At 32.8% G+C, this 24,517-nt stretch overlaps 1 protein-coding gene across 2 annotated transcripts in view; it reads right to left on the minus strand.

Moving 5' to 3' along the window:
• ko (Stork-head domain-containing protein knockout) overlaps nucleotides 1–23,772 on the minus strand; it is a 148,300-nt gene extending 124,528 nt beyond the window's left edge. For both annotated transcript variants that reach the window (XM_090106895.1, XM_090106894.1), the window contains exon 1: nucleotides 23,404–23,772. The gene's annotated coding sequence lies outside the window, so the exon portion shown is untranslated. The remainder of the gene's footprint in view (nucleotides 1–23,403) is intronic.
• Nucleotides 23,773–24,517: the final 745 nt, after the last annotated feature.

Genomic DNA, 24,517 nt, shown 5'->3' on the forward strand with positions numbered 1-24,517 from the left:
GAAAACATTCACAATCTCGGTACCATTTGTTGAATGAACTGCAATTGGCGTCTATCGGACGACAAGACATTCGTAAAGCACTAGATTCCGCGTACCGAAAGTCAATACGCGAGTTCAATGACCGTGTCGATGAAAACAGACATATTTTACGAAGGATAATGGATTGTGTCGTATTTTGTGGTGCATTTCAAATTGCTTTAACTTTCACAAAAAAGTTATAGATATTTTTGCACACCAAAAAGAAAGACGTACTATGCATTTCCTTTATAAGTAATTTTTTTTTTTAATAAATTGTACTGATTTACACCATGTATTTTCAGTGTTTTATTTCAAGTGAACACCCATAAAATTTTGTCACGAGCCGCCTCTGGTCAGAGGTTGACGTAATTCAAACGATGTTACTTTTGGTAGATTTATATCTAAAAAAGGCGAGATCCACAGCCGGTTTGTGAATTGTCAATGCGATAGCGAGGACGTAGATAAATGTGTCATGAGTATGACTTTATAACCTTTAAAAATTTGATGGCTTCAAGAGGTTCGTTCGTGTGATGTAATGTTGACTGAAGCTAGATTTCCTGTTTCTAAAGGACATGGTCGTGTACTAACATGAGTATTTGAAACAGTTAAACATATTATTACTTAAATACAGGGACTTAGAATTCAACAAGGTTTTGGTTTTAAATTGTACTCCATGACCGATCGTTTAGATGTCCAAGTTACTATCCAATTTCTGTAAAATAAAGTCAAATTTTCCTTCTATCAAAAACCATGTTTTTGTTTTGTTTATTAACCTTTTGCTTGTTGCATTTGTTTTTGTATTTTTTTAAGCCATAAAGATGTTTCATTCATTCATTCATTTCATTCATGTATAAAACTTACTTAGGGATAAATTAATAACCAGATACCGTAAAACGACGAACAAGTCAAGAGTAAAATGAGCACAAACACTAAAAGCCAAGTGCGGAGTTCTGAAAACACACCATATCACCACAAGATTATTAACGGAACCAACTTCCCTCTCCAGTAAAGAGCTTGGAAGCCAAACAACGGTACTAACTCTCAAGTCTAGGAAACTTTTAAGTGCTAACCAATATCCGTTAACTGCGTCTGAGGATCTCACCATTCAGGCTAGATAATAAACCTATAATGCGAGTTCATCAGTTTTGTGCCATACTGAGATATCTTTTTGATTACCGTTATATTTCTTCAAACATCTGTAAACTTTATTACTTCTCTTGATTTAATCGAATAGTCTATGATATCTTTATTCTCGACTTTTTCAGATTTTCATTTTGGCAACTTTTTATTTTCTACTTCCTAGGATATAAATTTTCATTTCTTTTTAAATCAGATTAAGACTAAAGACCCTTAGTAAAATCTTCGAATAGCAATCGGTAAAATTAAACTGAGAAAAACAAATCGAATCTATTCCATAAGATTTAACTGTCATCAAGAAACGAATGGATTGCATTTCTACTCGTAGTTTCTAACAAGAATAGTTCTGCTTTCCTATGATATGCAAACTTGAAGGGAAATGTTAATATTTAAGTGAACATTTTAACTTAAAAGCGAAGTTTGCAAAATCTATAAAATAATGTAATATATTACGATGTCGTTACCAATCATAAAGGATAGTTGTTTTTAATGTAAATTTTTTTATAAGAAGTTAAATCTTTTCTCTCGTACATTAACATAACAAAAGTTACTCAAAAAATTAACTTCAACATTCCGTTCTTTGTCTTGTTCTTAGAATTTATCGTCACTTTAGAATATTAGATTTCCTTAACAACTCCACAATTTTCCTTTCGTTTATTATGGTTTCAATAACACAAGCGAAAGCTTAGTATGGGATCAGATCGTGCCGTATGTGAAAATTGTCCCGAAATATTTATTTATTTATTTCCTTGCACCTCGCACCAAGTCTCAGATAGTTTATTTTGATGTGCTGTGAGCTGTCCTTAAGCTTTCACCTAGCATTGTATCAGTCAAATCGGCGATCTCATTAACACGTTTCCCAACTGTCGACAATGGATGTTACGTGAATACCTGATCTAGGTTTAGTGCCGTTTTATAATACATTTATTGACGTGTTTATATTCGTTCGTTTAGCGCTTATACTTTCGATTTAGGAAGGAAAACGGTTGAATTTCGTTCGTTTCTGTGGTGTCCATTTTATATGAAATAGATTTTTTTGCCGCTTAATTGAGTAGATTGTTATAAATTAAACACACTTGTTATAATAGGTACCTACATAATAAAAATAATCGCAATACGCAACATCATACACATATTTTGGAAAATGTAATACCTATATTTTAGTTATAAAATAGGTAAGACGTAGGTACTCGAAGAGAAATCATTTTTATATTTAATTAATCAATCATAGATACTAAAAGAACTATAAAATCAAATCCATTCATAAGCAAAAGCTCTACCGCCTCTGGAAAGCTTTGAATCCTAGTGCACTTTAGAACGGACGATATTTTTGTAGGCTATCTTTCTGAACGACCGTCTCAAATCGCAGATGAATATTGTACATTATATCACCACAATCAATTATAAGATAACGGTAATGAACGTTATTAGAAAACAGATGGTCCCACTTTATTTTGTTACAAAAAGGTGTTATATAATATTCACTTAACTTTGAGATATGGGATGCTGGGCGAGCTTAATATGCTCTCTCTAATTTGTCGTTTATTTAGAATAATGGGAGTACTCTAAATGCATTTATAATGAATTCGAATTAAATATCACTGTAGTTATTCATTCCAAAGAAGTTTTAGGTATAGTTTCGTGTGGAAAGAAAATTTATATCTAGGAAAGGTCGAGGCTTATATCTTTTTGACTTCTAAGATTTATAAAATAGAGCAGAAGCTTTTGCAAAAAAAAATGTTGTGTGGTTTTATGAAACCACGGTAAAAGTGAAACTGTTCGAACGGTTCCGAACACTGCTTTGTGTAGCGCATGTCGCGTGACGGTCGGCTGCCGAGTAGGTATACCTACTCGGCAGCCGCGATACACGCGACATGCGCTACACAGACCAAAAAGTTTGAGAAGATGTAATAAAAGTTTCACTTTAAAAATCTTTTACACAAATTTGTACTTTTACATACGGGATTTGAAATCGCTATTGTCAAATGTTGACTTTCCCGGTGTTGAATGCAACATTCTAACAAACATTAGAAATAAAGCCAAAATAAACACAGTAGCCGTGTTTCACAATTGTATAGAACCTAAAAACACGTGATGCGATTCTTTTCCTCTATAGCTGGTCATTATTCAAATAAATGAAAGCGTCACGGTTAAAGTAGGAATTGGCCGGATAGAAACTGCCAGTTGCCACTCAAGAAGCGAAGATTGATTTACTATATCATGTATACGAGATTGAGTTACGTGAAATGATATCATCTAGAAGGTTGTTTTACTACTGTTTACAAAAACTAATTATATGGCGGCTTCATACATTTTTGCAGAAACCGTAATATCTATAAATGTTGGGAGAACATTTGTCTTTTAATCTGTCTCTTATTGGGAATAATGGAATCGTTTAATTCCAAAGTTTCCAAGTTTTAGCAAATCAAATTATACGTAATGAAAGCTTTATTTAATTTGCAATTATCATCATCTTGCATTTTTTCTCACTGCTATCACAAACGCCACCTAATTTCAAAATGTGTTTTTTTTATTATTTGACCAATAATATTAACTTACTATAAAATAAACATTGTCACTAAAATGTTCAACTTAGTTTCAAACTCTACATTTTTATTTTGCAAACCATTTAATTACTTACAAGCTCATTGAATAAAAATCTCTATCCTTCTTTTCTATAATAAGTCTTGACATTCACAACATTTTTCCCTCAACATATTCCCTCGTGGGTATTCCATTACCACAAAACGCAACCACGGTCTGACAGCTGCCAATCCACACTCGCTAATCGTGGGGATGAAGACACACGCTAAGGAATAGCTTAAGGGATTATGTAACTGATACTATAAGAATATTGAGTAAAGAGATAGTTGATTTGTTTGAAAAGAGGTGGTAGAGCAAAAATTGGAGTTCAAAGCTTTGTAGGGTAAATTACGTAATTTTTCATTAATTGGTATAAATTATTTTTGCCTATAATTAAACATAGGAAAACATGTTATTCCGAATACAATTTAAAAACTGCCAAAGAACCAAATAATCCCTTCAAATTATTAGTCGGTATAATAGTAGGTACAAAAGGATTAATATAATTTTTTTTCATCAATCGAGAAAAATTGTGGAATTTAAATATCATCTCTTCAAACCACGTAGCGTTTTAAAAGGGAAAAATCTTCACCTTAAACTCAATTCCAAATTCTTAAAGTCTGTTCGATAGATCGTGCCTTTACAAAGTTCGTTACAGGATCAGTGTGTGCGTGCCCTAACTTTTTGTTTAGTCCTGTCTCATTGAGTTAGGAGATTGACAGCTAGACAGGGGTCCCATCTTCAAGTTACTAATGATATTGATCGGAACTCATCTAGTTTACGAGTATATTGGGTACAAAATGTAAGACTGAGATGTCTTGAATCTTGAGCTTTCGATGCCTTTCTTATTGTAATTTTTTTGGTGTTGATTCCAGTTATTAACTTATAAATTTAGAACAATAGCAATAAATACTAATTTTCATTTATGCGTATGATCAGCAAATCCAATTGCGCAATTGGTAGCGCACGGTAGGTAGGTACTTATAAATAAATAAATCCAAACACTCCTATGAAATTTATGAAAATATCTCGTGTTGTCATAGATGACTTAAATATCTAAGCATCGAATGTTACACCCGAACTCACATAGATATTACATCACAACCATAAAATACTGAATTATCTATAAGGAATTCGAATCGTTTCGCTCGTAATGAATTGATAATAGTCACTATTATGAATCCAAACGTTACCCACCACAATCTCTCTCCATAAACAGATAAATCCGGACTTTACCAAGAAAGTAACCAGTACCTGACAGGGCCGCACTTGGAGTTCCAGGTTCGAAGCTCTTGTATAAAAAATATTACGATTTTATCATTAAATTAATAATTTATTATTCTCTACATTCTCAGACATCTCCATATTTTTTACATGGGTGAAGTAATAGATTTATTGTGTTAATACCTAATCATAATTTAAAAGGCTTATTAACTCAAAATTGTTTCAATTTAATGTACATAATATTGTTTATAATTATTCAACCCTTAGGCGAAAAGATATTAATCCGGTCCTGGCACCGGGACTTGCTTTTATTCAAAATCGCTTTTGCAATTTTAAATGCCTGTAAAGCCAGTCATATATAATTTATTGCACTTGCAAATCACAATTCAATAGGCACAGATAATTAATGAGCATAAGTCTAAATTGTATAATTCTGTATCTTGTGTACTTAATTGGAACATTGCCTAAATATTGTTTATTATGAGAAAATTATTAGTTATATTGTTCCTTCACAATTGTCCTTGTATGCACTGATTAATAGACTAATAGTTTTCAATTATTTAATGAGTGTAATGAATAAAACTTATCTATGATGAGCGCAAAAAATAACAATATTAGTTCCGCAAATCAATATTTAAATCTATACTTAATATTATAAAGAGGAAAGGTTTATAATTATGTAATTATGTATGTATGTATGTATGGTTTTTCACGCATAAACTACTGGACCGATTTCAAAAATTCTTTCACCATTAGAAAGCTGCATCTTCACTGAGCAACATAGGCTAGGTTTTATCCAGGAAATCCCACGGGAACGGGAACTATGCGGGTTTTTCTTTGAAAACGCGGGCGAAGCCGAATATAATAAAAAACGCACTCCTTATCGAATTTACATTAGCAACAGAGCACAGCTTTACGGTTTTGTAGTCAGGCTAATAAGAAAAGTCTTTTTTCATGGGATAGGTACTAAACGTACTAGTTCGTAAATAAAAATCGATCAGAGAAACAGATGTGTCACGCATCATCCCCACACCCTCATTTATTACTCTTAGAAATTAACCCCTGAGTCACTTTCGATATTTTGATCCATGTCTGAATCACTGTGAAAACCTTGGGTTTGATAACTCGCTTAGGACTGTAAGTAAAACGATATTGAAGCTTAATCACTTAGATTTTACTATTAGTCATTTATTGTGTTTGCTTTAAAAAATAAATATATTGTCCAATTAGAATGAGGTAACCGCTTCGAATTCTATAGGTATGTTGCAACATATTTTTGTAATCTTAGATTTTTTCTATCATACTTTATCTATTAGTTACAAACTAAATTGTAAAATAATTGAACGCTATTTAAATTGTTTTTAAATGGAATAAACGGTAAAAATTGATTGTGATTTAAAGTCTGTATCTAAAAGCTTTTGCTAAAATGATCATAAAAATTAAATTCAGATTTTTATTGAATGCTATAAAACTAAGAATTAAAAGCAATTTTCCTTTATTTTAAGTAAATTAATAGTTGCGTTAATAGCTTATAAACCTGAAATGTCAATCACAGGATATTTGGAAAGATTCTTCGTAAATATTATTATCAATTTAGTTTTATTAACAGATTAAATACGTATGTATGTAAAGTCTTGGTCGTTGCAATCACAGCAAGGCTACATTCATTTGTTTCGATTGATAAATTGGTATTCGATTCTGCATAGATTATTTATTAATTGAGCCGAGATAGTGTTTGGGCCGCTACTTTGGTATTTATTAAATAAAATATAAACATGCAGTTCTAATATCACTTGTAGACTAGATTTGTAACGGTTATATTAGTTTGTTTTATAAAGCAATACTAAACAAGATATATCAATTTCCGCTTGGAAAAAACCACAACATATTAGATCCTAAGTTCCTAGATAAGAAAGCCAACACAGCAAGGCAGTTCAAACTAAAAGTTCTTTATTCTTTTCTTTGCATAAGCGCGGCTTATTTCACTTGCAATACAAATATTAGCTGAGTGCATTTCACAAAGGAGCCTCTTTGATAGCGTTATCACAAAGATAGGAAAACTTTCCTTCCCCACGGTTGATATATTAAATATTTATTTTAGATAGACGATATGCATTCACGTAAATACCAGTTATGTAATGTTCTAAGGAAAACTGCAGCAAGCTTTTTCCTTATAACCTTATTTAAGTATGTATGTATAATATGTAGATCCTTGCTATTTAGTTATATAATTAATAGTGAAATAATTAACTGTATAAAAATGCGTCAAACTGATTCGATATCAACTAATAAATCTTTAGAGATAACATTTGTTTCGCTTCATTTCTCTAGACATAAAATAAGCTTCGCCGACTTGTTTTTATTAACCGGCGGGTCCAAAACAATGGAGGTTCTAAATTCGGAGCGTAATTGGATATTTCTCTTAAGTATGCCATAGCGCGTCCAAGGAGTGATAAATTATTCATAAGAAATATACTTACTATGTTTTCTACAAACCAAAGTTACTTTATAGGTAACAAAATTAATTCATGCAAGAATGTACATAAAAAATAATTTAATCCTACATTAAAGTGTTTATGAATTAAATAGGAACACTAAGAATAAATCAGCCGATTTATTTGACAGATTTCGAACCCTCTATTAATCTTCATCAAACACTAAACGACCTTGATATTGAAAACGATTCAAATCAGAAATGAAAGTGTAACAGACCTGTTTTCACTTTTAACGGTTACGTTTGTGGATGACTTAACTAATTCTAATGAAATCTAGTGATTTGTTTCGATAGAATTTACTAGAACTTTCGAGAATGTACTAGACCTTTATGAACATAGGTACAAATATTCATACAATTCATATCTATATTCCCGTTGTCTGGATTGTTTGTTCGAAACAAATATATCCTGATGAGCAAACATCATTACCTACCTTTATTTGCTGTTGTCCATAACGGTTTAAAATATAACCATTTATGTGTTTCATAGGTAAATTAATGGTAATTACATGCAGACGTTGAAAAAACTATTTTACTATGTGTTGTCTCTTGTGTATTGTACTATTGGGAAATTTTATTCTTAAAACCAATTTACTTATGATTGAAGATTTAACTCGAAATGTTTATTTTTAACATTGATAAGGTCAGTGTATTATACATTTTCATTTGTATCTATTCTTGTTTTAAAACAAATTTTTAGATAAAATATTTATTCGAATATACTGTTAGTTTTATAATTTGCCTACTCGTAAGTTGTCATCTGTAATCAGTTGTTATAAAATTAAATTTTTGTTATGTTTATCATAGAGGTGAGGTTCTATAATAGAGAATTGTCTTAAAATAAATGTATTATGTGAAATAATTTAAGCATTATTCCGCAAACTATTTAGCAAGTATATTACACATTCCGGATTTACATAACATGTATTTTACATTTGATATAATCCAGTGAGATAAAAAATCCATCATAATGATATTATGAAAGGGTTTTTTTATATTGCAACATTGTAACATTAACTAATTATTATAAAAATCGAACATTTAAACGTTCTGTCAATTAAGAAATTAATAAACAGTTTTAATTAAAACATATTTCGTATACAGCGGAAATACTTACACATTGTATTTGATACGATTGACAAAAATTTAAGTAAGGTAGATACAAAACCTGTGATAGGGAGAAACCTATGGTAGATAAAATATTACCATACTCAATTCTCCAGCACCGTAACATAATAATATTAAGTTGACTGATAATTAACACAAATGTCAATACATAATCTTAATAATAAATATAGGCACATAATATATCAGATATCGACGAATCGAAGCTAGCTGATTGTTATAGATAGAGTCATTGTTAAAATCTAAGACTAAGTGAAAACAATGAGCATTGTACTCATTTTGTACAAGCACTGACCTTGCCCACGTCTACAATATTATTAGGTCATTTCTTAAAATTAAATATGATGTAATGTACTGAAAGCTTAATTACTTGTTTCCCAACTGTGACAGGTTAAGCAGATTTTAATTTGAGTGAGAAATCGCTCGCAAGTTATTTTTATTAAATCGTGATCAAATATTGAATATACTGCAATTAAATTAAGGAATGAATTTTAATTTGACTCAACCCCTGTTCAATCAACAATTTCGTAATTTCCAATTGTCTCTCTATCTAAATAAAAATTGGTCTAAAAATTCTCTCCGATAAGTCAGTTAGAACTCAGAACACTGCTGGTGTCAGCTAGCATAATCCAGTCTGTAGGTATTTATGCTCTACAAAAGGTGGCGTAGAAAATGTTTTGAAATGATATTGTTTAGGTATGAAAGGTAAATCAAAATCCAAGTTTTCGACCTTGACGGACCCAGGCGCTAGCCGCCATCTTGAATTAAAGGTGCTAAAATTAGGTATATTTTAAATAACTTCTGAATTGTTTACTAAATCACAAAAGTGTCTATGAGGGGTTCAAAGAAGACAAAATTACCTACATTTTTTTGATACATGATTATTCTGTAAGTCTTAAAGGTAAAAAGTTACAAGCGACGGAAATAATAATATTTACAGAAATCATATAATTTTAATTTTGTTTAAAAATTGTACAGCTATCATTTTTTAATTCTCTTTGATGGCCCGGGCTGGTTAACGGTGGCTTCTTCATTATCGTCGCTGAAATTTTCTGTTTCATTGTCTGTATTTTTAGTTTCCAACCATGAAATTTCGTCATCATGACCAGAAGAAATCGAAGACGCTGGAGCACGCTTTCTAGTAACTTTTTACGTAGGGGACATGGATAAGGAATCCTTAGAAGATATCCGATATGAACGATTCATAAAGTTATCAATAAAAAGTAAATTTAATCGACGAAATTTCATGGTTGGAAACTAAAAATACAGACAATGAAACAGAAAATTTCAGCGACGATGATGAAAAAGCCACCATTAACCAGCCTGGGCCATCAAAAAGAATAAAAAAAGATTGCTGCACAATTTTTAAACAAAATTAAAATTATATGACTTCTGTAAATATTATTATTTCCGTCGCTTGTAACTTTTTACCTTTAAGACTTACAGAATAATCATGTATCAAAAAAATGTAGGTAATTTTGTCTTCTTTAAACCCCTCATAGACACTTTTGTGATTTAGTAAACAATTGAGAAGTTATTTAAAATATACCTAATTTTAGCACCTTTAATTCAAGATGGCGGCTAGCGCCGGGGTCCGTCAAGGTCGAAAACTTGGATTTTTATTAACCTTTCATACCTAAACAATATTGTTTCAAAACATTTTCTACGCCACCTTTTGTAGAGCAGAGGCTTTTACATTTCCCCACAGACTGGACTAGCAGCAGTGCCCTGACTTTTGTTTCCAAAAGTCCTATGTTTTTAAGGATTAACGAACTGCTTTCCTACTATCTCGTCATTCACTTGTATTCCTGCTTCACGTATCACTATGACTAAATATTTGTTATTTCCATGCATAAAGCATCAATTAGTGTCTCATATTTTCCTATCATCATATACATGCTTCGCTTTATTCGGTTAACAGTGTCATTTTGTCCAAATATGGCCATCAGTGATGTTTCTTGCAAAATGGGTTAGCTCGTAAACAGCTATTTCATGTTCTAGCCCCGAGGATTTTGTAAGACATTTCATATAGATGCTATATGTTTCTTAAACTATCGATTGAGATATTATCATATATTTTCAGCGCAGCTTATGAAATAAATCAATTAAGTTTGTGTTTGAACATCATCTGTTTTAATTTTAAATCTTCATAGAGACCACATATCGTGACTAAAACATCAACACAATAAATGAAGTGGAATAAATAGATGAAATTTATAAGCCACGAAGAAAATTTAAGGTCAAACTTAATGCACTTTAAGTCTTTTGGAGCTGCTATAAAAATTAAATTTCTGATGGTTGTAGAAAAATCATTAAATCTAGAATCAGACGCATATTTCCACTTATTATGTTTCGCAGCTTCATTCTTTGCGATTTATATTGACATGGTGTAGTAGCGTTCCTAGCCTGAGCCTTGCACGGGTTTTTTAAAGTTATATTATTAATTTAAATTTATATTTTTATAATTTTTAAATTATACTTTTTTTTTTTTTTTTTTTGTGGCAACACTTTTTACCCCTACCATTTACCCCCATCATTTCTCAAACGGTTCGTTACGATGTGTAGGTCATTCTGCGTTTCCGTGCTCAAGCCTTCGCACGTCTCCGATAAAATCATTTTTGAATTTTAAAAAATTAAAATAATTAGTGCTCAATATGGGGAAGAAAAGGAAACATGAAAAGACGGACGAAGAAATTAGACGAAAGATTAAAAAACTAGAAAATCGGCTTGCCAAAAGAGCAAATCAATCTACAAGCGATTCGTCGGAAGAAAATATGATAAGTAAGTTGGTAATTTTTAAAAAAATACAACGGTTTTTTGTTTTGATTAATTAGTGATGCGTACTGCTAAAATTGGGCTGTTACTATCATCAACATTAATCAATGCTTAGTGATGCGAGGATACCATACCTGGGTTTCTTCTATCACAAATAAAGCGACGCGTACTGCTATACTTGGGCTGATACTGTCGCTGTTTTTAAAAAACATTTGCTAGAAATGTTTTTGCAAATGTTTTCGCCACTGAGGGACCACCAAACTGATGAGGCACCTCGACCGTTATCACCATGTCCTTTGTCACCTCAAGAAATCGCGCCACGTCCCGACTCGCCACGACCTGATGAGTTTGTTGAACCGCAACCGGGAACGTCGGTGGACAGTGATAAACGAAATGAAGAGCTGGAGCTGGGTGAAGATGTCCTTCAATTGTTAGGAGACGCTCCAAAAACCGACACTTCGCTGGGCCCTGCGATCCATAAGGATGTCGCCAGTAGGTGGCAGGACATCCTTTCCAAAGGACTTCCTAAGGAAATAAAAGATATCCTTTACAAAGAATATCTAGTTCCCAATAATTGCGATTTGTTGCTGGCGCCTGCTCTCAACCCGGAGGTAAAGGCTGCATTGCCTGAAGCTTTAATTAAAAGAGACACGTCGCTCTGCTACAGGCAAAAACAACTTGGGGTTGCACTGTCTGCTCTTGCAACAGTCATCCAAATGGTCATAGCGAATGAAACGTCAAAACAAAAAATTTTAAAGCCTTTAAGTGATGCGTGTCGTATACTGTGTGACAGCCATCATGCTGAAACGAGGACACGAAGAAAATTTGTAATATCCTAATGGATTGAGTGATGTGATTAACACCAAATTAAAAGACGCCCTAATAGAAACCAAACGAGATGCGTTACTGTTCGGTGAGAATATCTCGGAAAAGCTTAAAGCAGCCAAGTCTATCCAACAGTCGGGTGAATCTTTAAAGAATATACAAAAACCTTAAAATAGACCTAGTGTATCTGTGTCGACTAATGAAGTCAACAAGGGCCGTTTGAACTATGTTCCTCAGCAGCGTCAGGCGGACAACAAACGCCACGACAACCGTTTCTCTCGTGTGCCCAACATGGCGTCGCGTCCACCTCCGAGCAACAGTGCACGACGACCCCCCGACCGGACGTATCCGCCTTCGAAGACACCAGCACCGCAGCGGAGGCAATAATCGACCAGGTGCGATATGCTGGAAGACTTCAGCATTATTTTAATAACTGGCGTAATATCACTAATGATAAGATCATTTTATCGTGGGTTAAAGGTTATTCTATACCTTTTAAGTCTTATCCGTTTAGAACCGATAAGCCTAGTGTGTTTCCTAAAACGGAACAAGAACGACAAGATTTTGATACGTGTTTGTCGAACTTATTATCTATAAATGCGATATCGCATTGTAACCATGAACCGGGCGAGTTTTTATCCTCTATTTTCCTAGTGTCTAAACCAAATGGTGACAAGAGATTTATTCTTAACTAGCGGTCCGCCCCGGCTTCGCTCGTGGTACATGTTTACGTTCTCTCTGCATAAGAACCATCCTCGTACTTCAAGGAATATAATAATAATAATAATCATTTATTTGCAGACACATGAAGTCCATAGTAAATAAATTTAGGTACATATAAAAAAAAAAAAAAAAAAAGAATTATCGAAATCGGTTCAGCCGTTCTCGAGTTATACGCTTACCAAAACATTTTGCGATTCATTTTTATATATAAGATTTAAAACAAGTTCATTGAAACTAAACATTTTAAAATGGAGGATTATCGTACTGCGTCAAAGTTGATAACTCCAAACTGTTTTATGGCAACTATCGATTTAAAGGATGCTTATTTTTAGTGCCAGTTAATAAAATGCACAGAAAGTACTTACGGATTGAGTATGATGGAGTCCTTTACGAATTTAATTGTTTGCCATTTGGTTTATGCACCGCACCGTTCGTGTTTACAAAACTTCTAAAACTTATATTTGAATTTTTAAGAAAAACTCATCGTGTGATATCAGTCGTTTATCTTGATGTCTTTTGTATTGGTAGAACACTATTAGAACGCCAAGAAAACATAACTTTGACCAAAACACTTTTTGAAACACTAGGTTTTTTGATTAACTTAGAGAAAAGTTCGTTCTAGTACCAAAGATGCAATGTAAGTATTCGGCTCTAATAATATGTTTTTAAAACTACCCGACGATAAGAAGTTAAAAATTAAAGAAAAAGTTTCCACCGTCTTAAAAAGTAAAAAATGCAAATTACGAGAATTTGCTCAATTTATCGGTTTATTAATTTCAGCTTGTTCCGCAATTCAATATGCTTGGTTATATACTTAAATTTTCGAACAGTATAAATATGTGTTTGCTAAACCCTAGAAGCCTAATCTATATAGAACGTACACAAAGCCTTAATATACGTCTCAGAGGCGTACACATATAAAAGCCCTTATTTTAGGTATATTGTTTAATTATTATTATTTTAATAAAGCGGAAATTTGAATTTGGGAAATAAATTAAAAATAAAACCACACTGTTATCAATTATAACTATAATCACAGTTGTTTATTACAACATAAAAAAAAAAAAAAAAAAAAAAAAATATGCATAAATTGGAACAAAAAATTAACTTCTTCAAAATAAACTAAAACATAAATTATTTTTATAGAGTATCAATTTTTTTTTTTTAACGCTAATTATATATTCTTAAATCAAACATTACAACTAACCAGACTTGTAAAGGACTAGATTAACTTTAGGAACAGTCTACACATAAATCAACCTTGTGCTCGCCACACACAGATTTTTTACATTTATTGCATACTAATTTTGACATGCATGGTTGGATTAGTTTCTTCAGAGGGCCCAGATTCTTGTAATGACGCAACGAACTCAAACACCTCATTATTTTCGTCCTCGCTTTGAACGTCGTCGATAATCTGGTCATCCACAACTTCGGAATTTGAATCCTCGTGAGAAGGAGGTCTTCTCCGTTCAAAATCGCGATAATGTCGTCTTCATTTAATATATTGGACCGTGACATATTTATACCTGAAACAATTCCTAAAAAAGATATAAAATACACGAATAACAATCAAAAGTAAAATCACTTAATCTTAGTTAAAAGTTACACAAAGCCTAAACATACGTCTCACAGGCGTGCAAAACACTTCGAACAGATAATTAAAATTCCAGATAATTTAAAATCGGATATGTTTTGGTGGATCCGTAATATAGATATAGGATCAACCACAACCTACACAGAACTCTGAAGTTGGTTGCCGCGAAGCTTTCAGGCAAGCTTTACTAAGGAAAGGCTTGTCACCAAGTACGGTACAAATAATGTTATCATCGTTATCTGATTCTACCTACAAACAATACGATGGCTGCATAAAGACATGAATAAACTACTTCAGTACTCACAACTATAGATACATCTCGGCATCTGTCCCTCTAGTTTTACATTTTCTTACCGATTTATTTAATAAAGGTGCTAAATACGGTACCATTACCTCCTATAAGTCTGCCTTATCATTAATTCTATCTAATTTAGAAGATGATAGAGTAAAACAAATCCTAAATATCATATAACCTGGGATCCGAGCATACTTCTCGAATATTTAGCCCAACAGTGGCCAAATAATGAACTCAGTTTGGAAACTCTTTCCAAAAAGACTGCAACTCTATTGGCTTTGGTAACAGCGCATCGAGTACAAACACTTGCTCTTATTAAATTAAAGGACCTTGATATAAGAGGCACAAGTGAAATAATAATAATGATTTCAGATTTAATTAAAACTTCTAAGCCGTACTCGTTACAGCCTCTTTCAAGTATTCCTTACTTCAATAGTCGCTCGGAAATCTGTCCAGCCAAATGTCTATTCGATTCTTCTGTAGTATTTGCTAAGTTTTACAATAGACATGTAATTACTGATCCTACCAGCTTTGCTAAAACATTGTTATCTAATAATGATTGTAACCTGCAAGAAAAATAATGGTTAAATTATGAAAATAATGTGTGATTAATAATATTTAAGTATATTGATTATTGCAAATAAAAATATGAAACTTACCGAAAGGTTTTCAATTTTTATCACCATTTCACATTTTATTTACTCTAAACATCTACACCATGTCAATATAAATCGCAAAGAATGAAGCTGCGAAACATAATTGAAAATCAAACGAACTTACCAAGTGAAGTTCGATGACAATTATGTGAGCAGCTTCATTCGAAGCGATTTATAGATACCCACCCTAAGATTACAGTTAATTCGACAACAAACGTATTACATAACATTTTAATATATTCCCTGCCCTATATAAAAACAAAATGTGAAATATCTCTCAACAAATGACCTACACATCGTAACGAACCGTTTGAGAAATGATGGGGGTAAATGGTAGGGGTAAAAAGTGTTGCCACAAAAAAAAAAAAAAAAAAAGTATAATTTAAAAATTATAAAAATATAAATTTAAATTAATAATATAACTTTAAAAAACCCGTGCAAGGCTCAGGCTAGGAACGCTACTACACCATGTCAATATAAATCGCTTCGAATGAAGCTGCTCACATAATTGTCATCGAACTTCACTTGGTAAGTTCGTTTGATTTTCAAATATACTTACAAAAATGTCTGCATCACACCAATAAAAGCTGAGTCACCGAAAGCATGAAGGTTACCGTATGCACTAATGATGCAATCTTTGTATGCACAAGAAATTGACCTGGCCCTTACGACCTCCTTTCCAGTGCAGGAAAGCGCTAATCAACTTACCCAGAACATAATTAAACAGACGAAGGAAACTAAAACAATACCATTGCACTCACAATTAGCGGTACTACGGCAAATTAAAACATTAATTAAGGTTACAAATCGAACCCTGATCTAAATTGGAGGAGGCGTGAGAATTTCAACCCCAAACAAGAAGGCTGTGGCGGATCAGCCTTCAATAGACGACTTGGTGCTGACCTTCAATGATTGCAAATGCAAAATCGATTAAAAACAAATTGCTTTTATCATTAACGTTGCATCAGAGGTAATGCCAGAATTATAAATTTTAATAACGATAAAGGTTACTTTGAAACTAATCGTGCATTAAGGACATTGAAGGTGAAGTTGAGAAAAATTACATAAGAAACGTCTTTGAAATAATAAGTACCTACTTAATAAAGTATGTTCTGTTTTTCCGTGGAAATAAAAATACTTATAACAATTTCAAAATTGCTGATGAATAAGGACGTGTAGATTATACCCAACGTTACATTCCAAATTGGGAAATAAGAACCCAAATGAAACATTCAGATTTAAAAGGAAGTGTAATTAAATGCAAATTCAAGATCATAAGAATGTGGCCTAAAGTCATATTAACTACGACTCATTTAAATTTCGATGAAGTAAAAACCCTCGATCTTAAGGGCTTGGTCTAGTAGTGCAAAAAAATGCATCCTGTCATCCTATATGTAAATAATACAAATGTACTAAGGGAAAGTTGCTCCACTTAATTTTTAAAAATTAAATCATTCGTATGCCTAATTTAATATTCGTAATAAGTACCAAAAATGACAATTTTAAACAATTTTCGTGAAAATTACACCGGGTGATTTTTTTTTATCAGTACACAAAATTTGCGAATACTTTCTATTGATATCTTCAACTTAATGTTTATATAACTGATCAACTTTTACAAAGAAATTTGGACGAAATATAAAAAAAATAAGCTTTCCATACAAAATGCATAACTCTATACATTTTTTTCGACCTAAGTTTCTTAGTGAAAGTTGTTCAGTTTAACTAATAAAACGGATAAACAAATTTTGTATATAATAAAAAAATGTAATGTTTGTGTTAAAAAATTATAAAATAGAAAAATACGCAAATGAAAACAAATGAATATTTATTTCTGACTAGCTTCCGCCCGCGACTCCGTCCGCGCGGATGTCAGTCTTCGCGTCTCCTACAGATTTATTATATTATGTGTAATATATAGATTTATATTGATAAACCTAATAAATCTTTTGCTAGCATTCTGATGCTTTATCGGTTGCACTGGATTTATCTCTTTTTTTTCAATCGCTTGAATGATATAGGATGGGTCCTTGATGGGCATCAAATGCTGAAGTCTCGAATCAATCAATTCTGACAGTAGGCAATTTATGTAAAATCTTGATAATGGTCCATCATTTTATTTTGCCTAAACGTTACATACTTTTTTATATATTCTATTTTTAACGAATTATTCACTCCAGTCCAAACAGCAAATAAGCAGACTTCTGCTTCTGCAACGTTTAGTTGTCCCTGAATTTAGAAAAAATAGTCATGATTCTTATCTATGACAAAAGTGTTATTTTTTGCATTGTATTTCAAATATTAAATTTTTTTTAACCGCATCTTCCGCATTCATGTGCCGGAATTAGTCATTTAACTTCTACTAGTTCCATTTCCCCTTTTTGATATGGGAGTGTATAAAGTAAATTTTTTAGATATTTCTCGTTATACTTTTAAAAAGTTATTATTGTCATTTTGCTCATTAGGTAAAGTAATTTCGATATCAGTTTTAAGTTTTTTGATACCTGCAATAATAACGTCATAATCGCCTGCACATACTTATCGATTACACCCTGTATACAATCCACCATCCACATTCATACTGTTTTCCTGTCCTCCTCTCCTTTACGCTGTTCACCGATACATTTGAAATGAGTAAATCTGCTACCACTGAAGGATGTTTCATTGTGATCAGCAAATTTTCACCACTGTTGTCGATTATTTGTTTTTCATTTTTAATCAGCAATTGGGAATCATCAGTTTTGTTTTTTGCAGATTGGTGATGTACCCAAACAATACGTCGAAAAGGGAAAGCATCAACGAATTATCGTTTTCGTCCTCTTTTTTTATTCTTCGCGTCTCTGTTACTTCTGTTTGTTTAGTTCTCAACACTCACTGAATTTTCTATGTTATTGTGATCTTCCATTACATCTGAGTTTTGATGATATGATGATAATCCATTCGTTTTAATATTGGTACTTAGAGTTGGTAGACTAAACTAGAAATGGCGGACTAAAGTTGTCAGCGCGTCTGTAAGATCAGAATATAAAACCAACATCCTGTATTTAAGTTACAAAATTAATAATCAAACAACATGCCGCTACGTTGAAAATGACTAGAAGAAAAAATTAAAACACCTCGGATCAATTTTGGAGTAAACAAATCATTTTCCCCGTATGGGGATTTCCCCGGATGAACTTGGGAAGTTCAAGTTCTCAATACAAGTTTATATTATATTTCGTATTTCTCAAACGAAAAATAAACATTTTTGGAACTTCAAAAAAATTATATTATAAGAAAATTTATGAGCTTACTTTAGTTTTAAAGAAATATACATCCCTTTACTGACACCCCGTAAAATAAAGAAATTGTTGCCAATCACCTTTGCAATCTATTTGGTTTCATTAACTTTATGTTCGAAGATAATTTTTTTTCTAGTAGTTACACGCGTATTTTTTTCGTTTATTTTCCATATCGAAATCAAATGTTTAAAAATACGAATATTTGCACAAAACTAAGATAAAAATAATCAATTAACAAAAATATTAAATTTAATGAAGTAGAGCAACTTTCACTTCGGTATGAAGGAAAATCGAGCGTAGAGCACACGTCAGAACGCTCCGGCCCAAGGAGCGCGACTGAAGAAATTCGCTAGGATTTTTCCTAATTATTTTAAATATTTTTTTAATATTTAAAGAATTATTAAAATTCAAAAAAAAATTTTTTTAAAGGATTAATACTCATTGGTCTTCAACCAACTCGAATAAATTAATGGAAAAAATAACTTTTAGCAGTATTTATCATTAGATTTTGTAAGGCAAAAAATGGGAAATTTAATGAATTTACAACGTTCTAATTAAGAAAATCATAAGTTTTTCAGCAATTGTATTCAGCAGTTTTTAATAACGACTATATAAGGATAATAATGTGCTGATCAGATTGTGTAAATTGTAATCGGTTGCAACGTAGTGAGTGCACAAACTTAGCTCGAAATGTCTTTGGGGGAAAGAGACTTATCTTGAAGGCCTGATTAAGGTAACATAAAGTAACTTTATAAATGTGAAAAAATTCACGCGCATTGCGTATATAACACTAATTGATAAACAAGAAAAAAAAATTCAGTTTATCATTTCATTAGCCGGGAAAAAATTGTCAAATAACTTGTTGAAAACGCAATTTTGCTAGACTGCAGCCTTAAGTGAATATTAATTAAAAGAAAAATTTAAATTATTTACAATTAAGAAGTGTGACAATCGTGTGATGAAAATGAATGTGCTTATTGTGTTCATTGTTTTGGCTAAACCGGACGAAACTTTACACTTTCACCAATTAAAAACAATTTCACCATCATTGACTAAAGCCGTCTATCACAATATATCATTTATTCAATATTAATTTATTTACTGAATGTACTAGAAGAGAAATAATTACAAAACTACGGTTTCTCACGAAATTACGACCTGTGTAATGAGTTTAATAACGTTAAAAGCATATATTTAACTCAAACATTTCATTACTGTGACCTCCAAGTTTTCGAGTCTCAAGTAAGGAGCCCCTTGACACATGGTCAGTCAATATTTACGACATTTAAATAGAACCTAGGATTTGAAGGCCACACATGTTTGACAATAATGAGGCATAAAGCCTACGTTACGGCCATTCTACCGTGAAATTCTTTTGCAAGTCATTAATATTTTTACGCGCGTTTAAGAGCTCTATTCAGCGTTTAAACTGTAAATGAAAATATTAATATTCAATTGACATTCAATGGAAATACGCGTGTTTTCATTTGAAATGTGTTTACTTTAATAAGCCTTTGCAATATTTCTTTCACACTCAACAACTTTATGCAAACAGTATTTGAACCTCTTTTATAGCAGAATGGAACGGCAAAAATTATTTTACTTGCATTTACTGTCTACTGAGATTGCCGCGAAGAATGACAAAAATATCTTAAAAGCTGTACAAATACAGTCAATGTCATGTCAGTCGGTAATTAAATACATCCAAGCCAGAAGTATCAATCATCGAAATTGTTACATTCGCCAAACAATGCGAAACCGAAATCACATTAATATCACATATTATGTCAAGGCATGCTCTCTGATGGAACAACTTGTCACAAACGACACATGTTTCTTAACGCTTGCAAGTGCTATAATAATAAGCACAAGGTCGATCAATATTTGATCGCACTGAATAGCCAGTAATATTATGCTAAGCTTTAACAATTTGACAATTGCGTCATGACAAATCGGCATATTAAGATATAACACGTTTAGTTGAAGCAATTTGGACATAAACAAGTGGGTATTGTAACGATTGACAAAAGGATTATTGAGTTGCTCAATCGTGAACTGGATTTAGAACTTAAGAACAATTTAGAGAATCTATATAAGCCTTTACTGCCTATTGATTACATAGATAGACACCATAAGAGATGTGTGTTAGTTTTGGAAGTGAATTCGGAATCCAAAGATGGATAATCAGGCGAAAACATTTCAAAATTCTCATACAAAGCAAGTTCTTTAGAAGTCGTGGCATGATTTCGTACGAACTGTGATGAGAGCGTCATTCACATCTGCAATATGCCGAGGTTCTTGTGGCGTAAGACAATGCGTGTACGAAAAAAGCTCTCTCGCCTTTGTTTTTCGAAAAAATCCGGAAATTTCAGAAAGATATTCCCTTTCCAAAAATTACCCAAATTTAAGGCATTCAGTTTCGTTACTTCCATTCTAACACGGCTTTCTAAACAAAGTTAGTTTGAGCATTTATACAATGAAAATAATAGTTTAGACAAATCTCTACACAACGTATTAGAAACACCTCTTCACGACTGATGCTATTTTCCTTATTGTGCAAGGAATGAAGATGTTAAATGTCGAGATTTTTTTAACATTTTGCTAAATATAAGCTCCAGCAGATTCGTCGGCAATATCAGCGTCTGTAAGGACCATTGTTCTTGCTCATGACCTTTTCAATTAGGAACTCATTGCATTCAGTTTTTAAAAGAAGCCTCATTGGTAGGATGTATTGCATGAATTGTGTTAGGTCATATTTAGATTTTTACAAAATTGTAATTAAAATGTTTTCTTAGACAAATGAAGATCGTTTTATTTTTTAAATAATGACTACGATAGAAGAATTTATATCAGTGCCTTATAATATTTATTTTTCAATTATAAAGTATTTCTTGCGTTAACTGAATTATCGTAATTCGGTGCACAATGTTTATTTTTTAACAATATAATCATAGAAAATGGTGCGTGACGATTAATCATTACTGACTTTATTGATAAAAAAACAGTTGAACTTCCTATTACTAGCAATGCGTACTCCAATTCCTACACCTCAGTTATATGAATCATTAAGAGTTAAATAACAGCAGTAAAATCTTACTTCCGCAAATAATATTCGAATCGGTTAACTGTAAAAATTCACATGTTTGAGCGCTATCTCGACATCTTTTACACTCAGTTACACCATCGCGATAACCAAGTCAGATTGCTGATTGACATGTATTTTTAAACAATTGTTATACTGTTTTACCGTTGGAATAAAAAACTGATTTTTTCAGATTAGAAACAGTCAGCTGGGATTTAAAGTAAAATAAAAATTCACTGCAATCAAATACCTGCTGGTTGTCTTATTTTTTGTCTATCAACTTCTAAACATTAATTACAATATATAACTTTTTGTACTTTACAATAATTAGAGACATTTATAGGTATACAAATAAATTTGAGAAAGTTTAAGCTTACTCTCGAATTAAGGAAGAATAATTTGACAATCATAATGTAATTGTAAACAACAATGTTACAATTTTTAAAAAACTCTAATAATATAATTTATAATCAATGTATTGTAAGTGATATCGAATCCGTAACGAATTCCGCTTTGGGGTCGCACGACTAGTTCTATAACTTTTTCTTAATGATTCTAAAGAGTTTAACTAACTCTATCTTTCAAAGCAATTAAACATTTTATAAGTGATTTTCAATTTAATGTCGAAGAGAACTCATAAAATATCCGGATCAGGTATATAATCGTATATTATAAATAATATAATAGTAATATGGCAAAGGCTAATAAAACGAGAGCAAGAAGCAGAACGAAATACAGTTATGAAATGAAAACTTAAATCCGATATGAAATACAAAGGTGGCGATCGAGGCCAAACGAAAAACGTAACAAAAAATGTCGAGGTCTAGTAGATCAAGCAAAGTTCACGACAATTGTTCGCGAGTAAGTGAATTTCTCTGAAGAAAAAACTTACGTCGGAGATCAAATTTCGTTCGGAAATTTAAAAAGGTTTGCGAAGAGTTTTTGTTGTTCTATTTTATCATCTGTTCGGAGAATTGATTCGTCGGTGCACATGGCACTTTCGATTGATGTTCCACGGTCGAGGCCACGCGTTAAGTCATCTAAATATGCAAATTGGTTAAAAAAACATCGATGTCTTTCGTGTCTCGTTTATTCCACATTTCGGTTCACGTTTACATCTCACCCGCATTTATGTAGCTAACGGGCACATCGCAGTGATAAGTAGGTAATATATTCAGATTATGAATTTTTGTATGCATATTTACGTAATCGTTTTAACGTCGCGTAACGTTATTATTTTCTATTGTCTAGAGTTTTGCTTCATCTCGATCTAATTCTTACGTCTTTTCAATTCCTATTCAATTGTTTTCATATTTATCTTATCTGTGGATCTTAATAAAACAATCCTTATCATCGATATATTTTTGTTCTTTTTAAACAAGAACAATAATAATAATTTGCTGTACTGTAATCATTATGCGAAACGCTGTGTTAAAAAACGGCTTATTTTATTTATTTCATTCGTGTCCGTTCTATTTTGACAAGGGCAAGGACTATTACGCAAACACTGACCAAACAGTTACAACCGATACCAATTTATTAAGATAAATAATAAAATGTAGAGACATAGAGCTGTGAATTAACTTACTGTAAATTTTGGCAGCACTATTATTTATGTAGCCGACCTAAAGAGGCGGGGACTAGTCCTCCTTAAATCTATCTGTTTAACGGATAATCCAGTCACAGACACTGATCACAGCACTGAAAATAAAGTTCTCACTTCACGAATGTCCTGCCACGGGACCGGAGACCAAACTCGTTCTTGGGGTACCGAATTCCGGTTTAATGTAAGGTCACTCAACGTTTGCCGGATGAAAAACAGACAGTTCCAGTTCAACAGTATTCGTGTTGAAAGGAAAGTCTTAAGAAAGTTTCGTGTGTTAAACTTTTTTCGCGATCGGAGGATCGGCGTCGCGGCGCCGGGCGACACGTGCTATTCGAACGGCGGCACAGTGCAGACTGCCGCGAGATGTTAGTTAATTTTAAGTGTGCAGTCGAAGCCTCCTCGACGTCACACATGCTTCTGTGTGAGTGACGAACTTGCAGATTCCTCTACCATGAATAAAGCGCTATGAATGAAAGCTTGTAGAGCGCGTTCCATTGCGCGTTTTCAACGTATAGGATTAAGTGCGCTCTATTCGGGCTGTAATATGTATAGGGGACAATTGAAAATAGTTTAAAAATAAAAACGAGTGGATTGTTTTGACCAGGCATCAGGTTCTGTAGGTTTGCTCATTTATTGTTGTGGCCCTACATGCAGTCGGTGCATAGTTTTATGAAATTGGTTTTTTGTTCTCGCCGTCTGGTGAGGGCCCTAAAGAATCCGCACTCCTTTTATGAGGCCACTGAACTTAAACAAGCCTTATTTTAATGTTATTTAACAAGCCTTATTTTTGGGGGGTATTTTTGGGGGGTAATGTTACTCGCGTCCGTAGGTGACAACTCTAAGATTCCCTACACGTGCCCCCTGGGTAGTGCCAAATGAGTAACCTGATATTCTGGTGGGAGACAGTTTGTCCCGGCTAGTCACCACCCACCTGGCAAAGCCTAGCCGCCAAGCGACTCGTCGTGTTCCGGCTTGATGCCAGGTGAAGCCCTCTGGGAGCATTTTGGTCTGAACAGTAGCTATGCGTCGTTTAAGCAGTTCCAATGCAGCAGTATTTCTAACGCCGGGTGTCTGGTTTTGGAGAGCAGCGGGATCC

This window comes from Colias eurytheme, chromosome 11 (assembly GCF_061535395.1).
Source record: "Colias eurytheme isolate Ceu_HAF_F1 chromosome 11, ilColEury1 Martin Lab GWU primary, whole genome shotgun sequence".
NCBI classification, from domain to species: domain Eukaryota; kingdom Metazoa; phylum Arthropoda; class Insecta; order Lepidoptera; family Pieridae; genus Colias; species Colias eurytheme.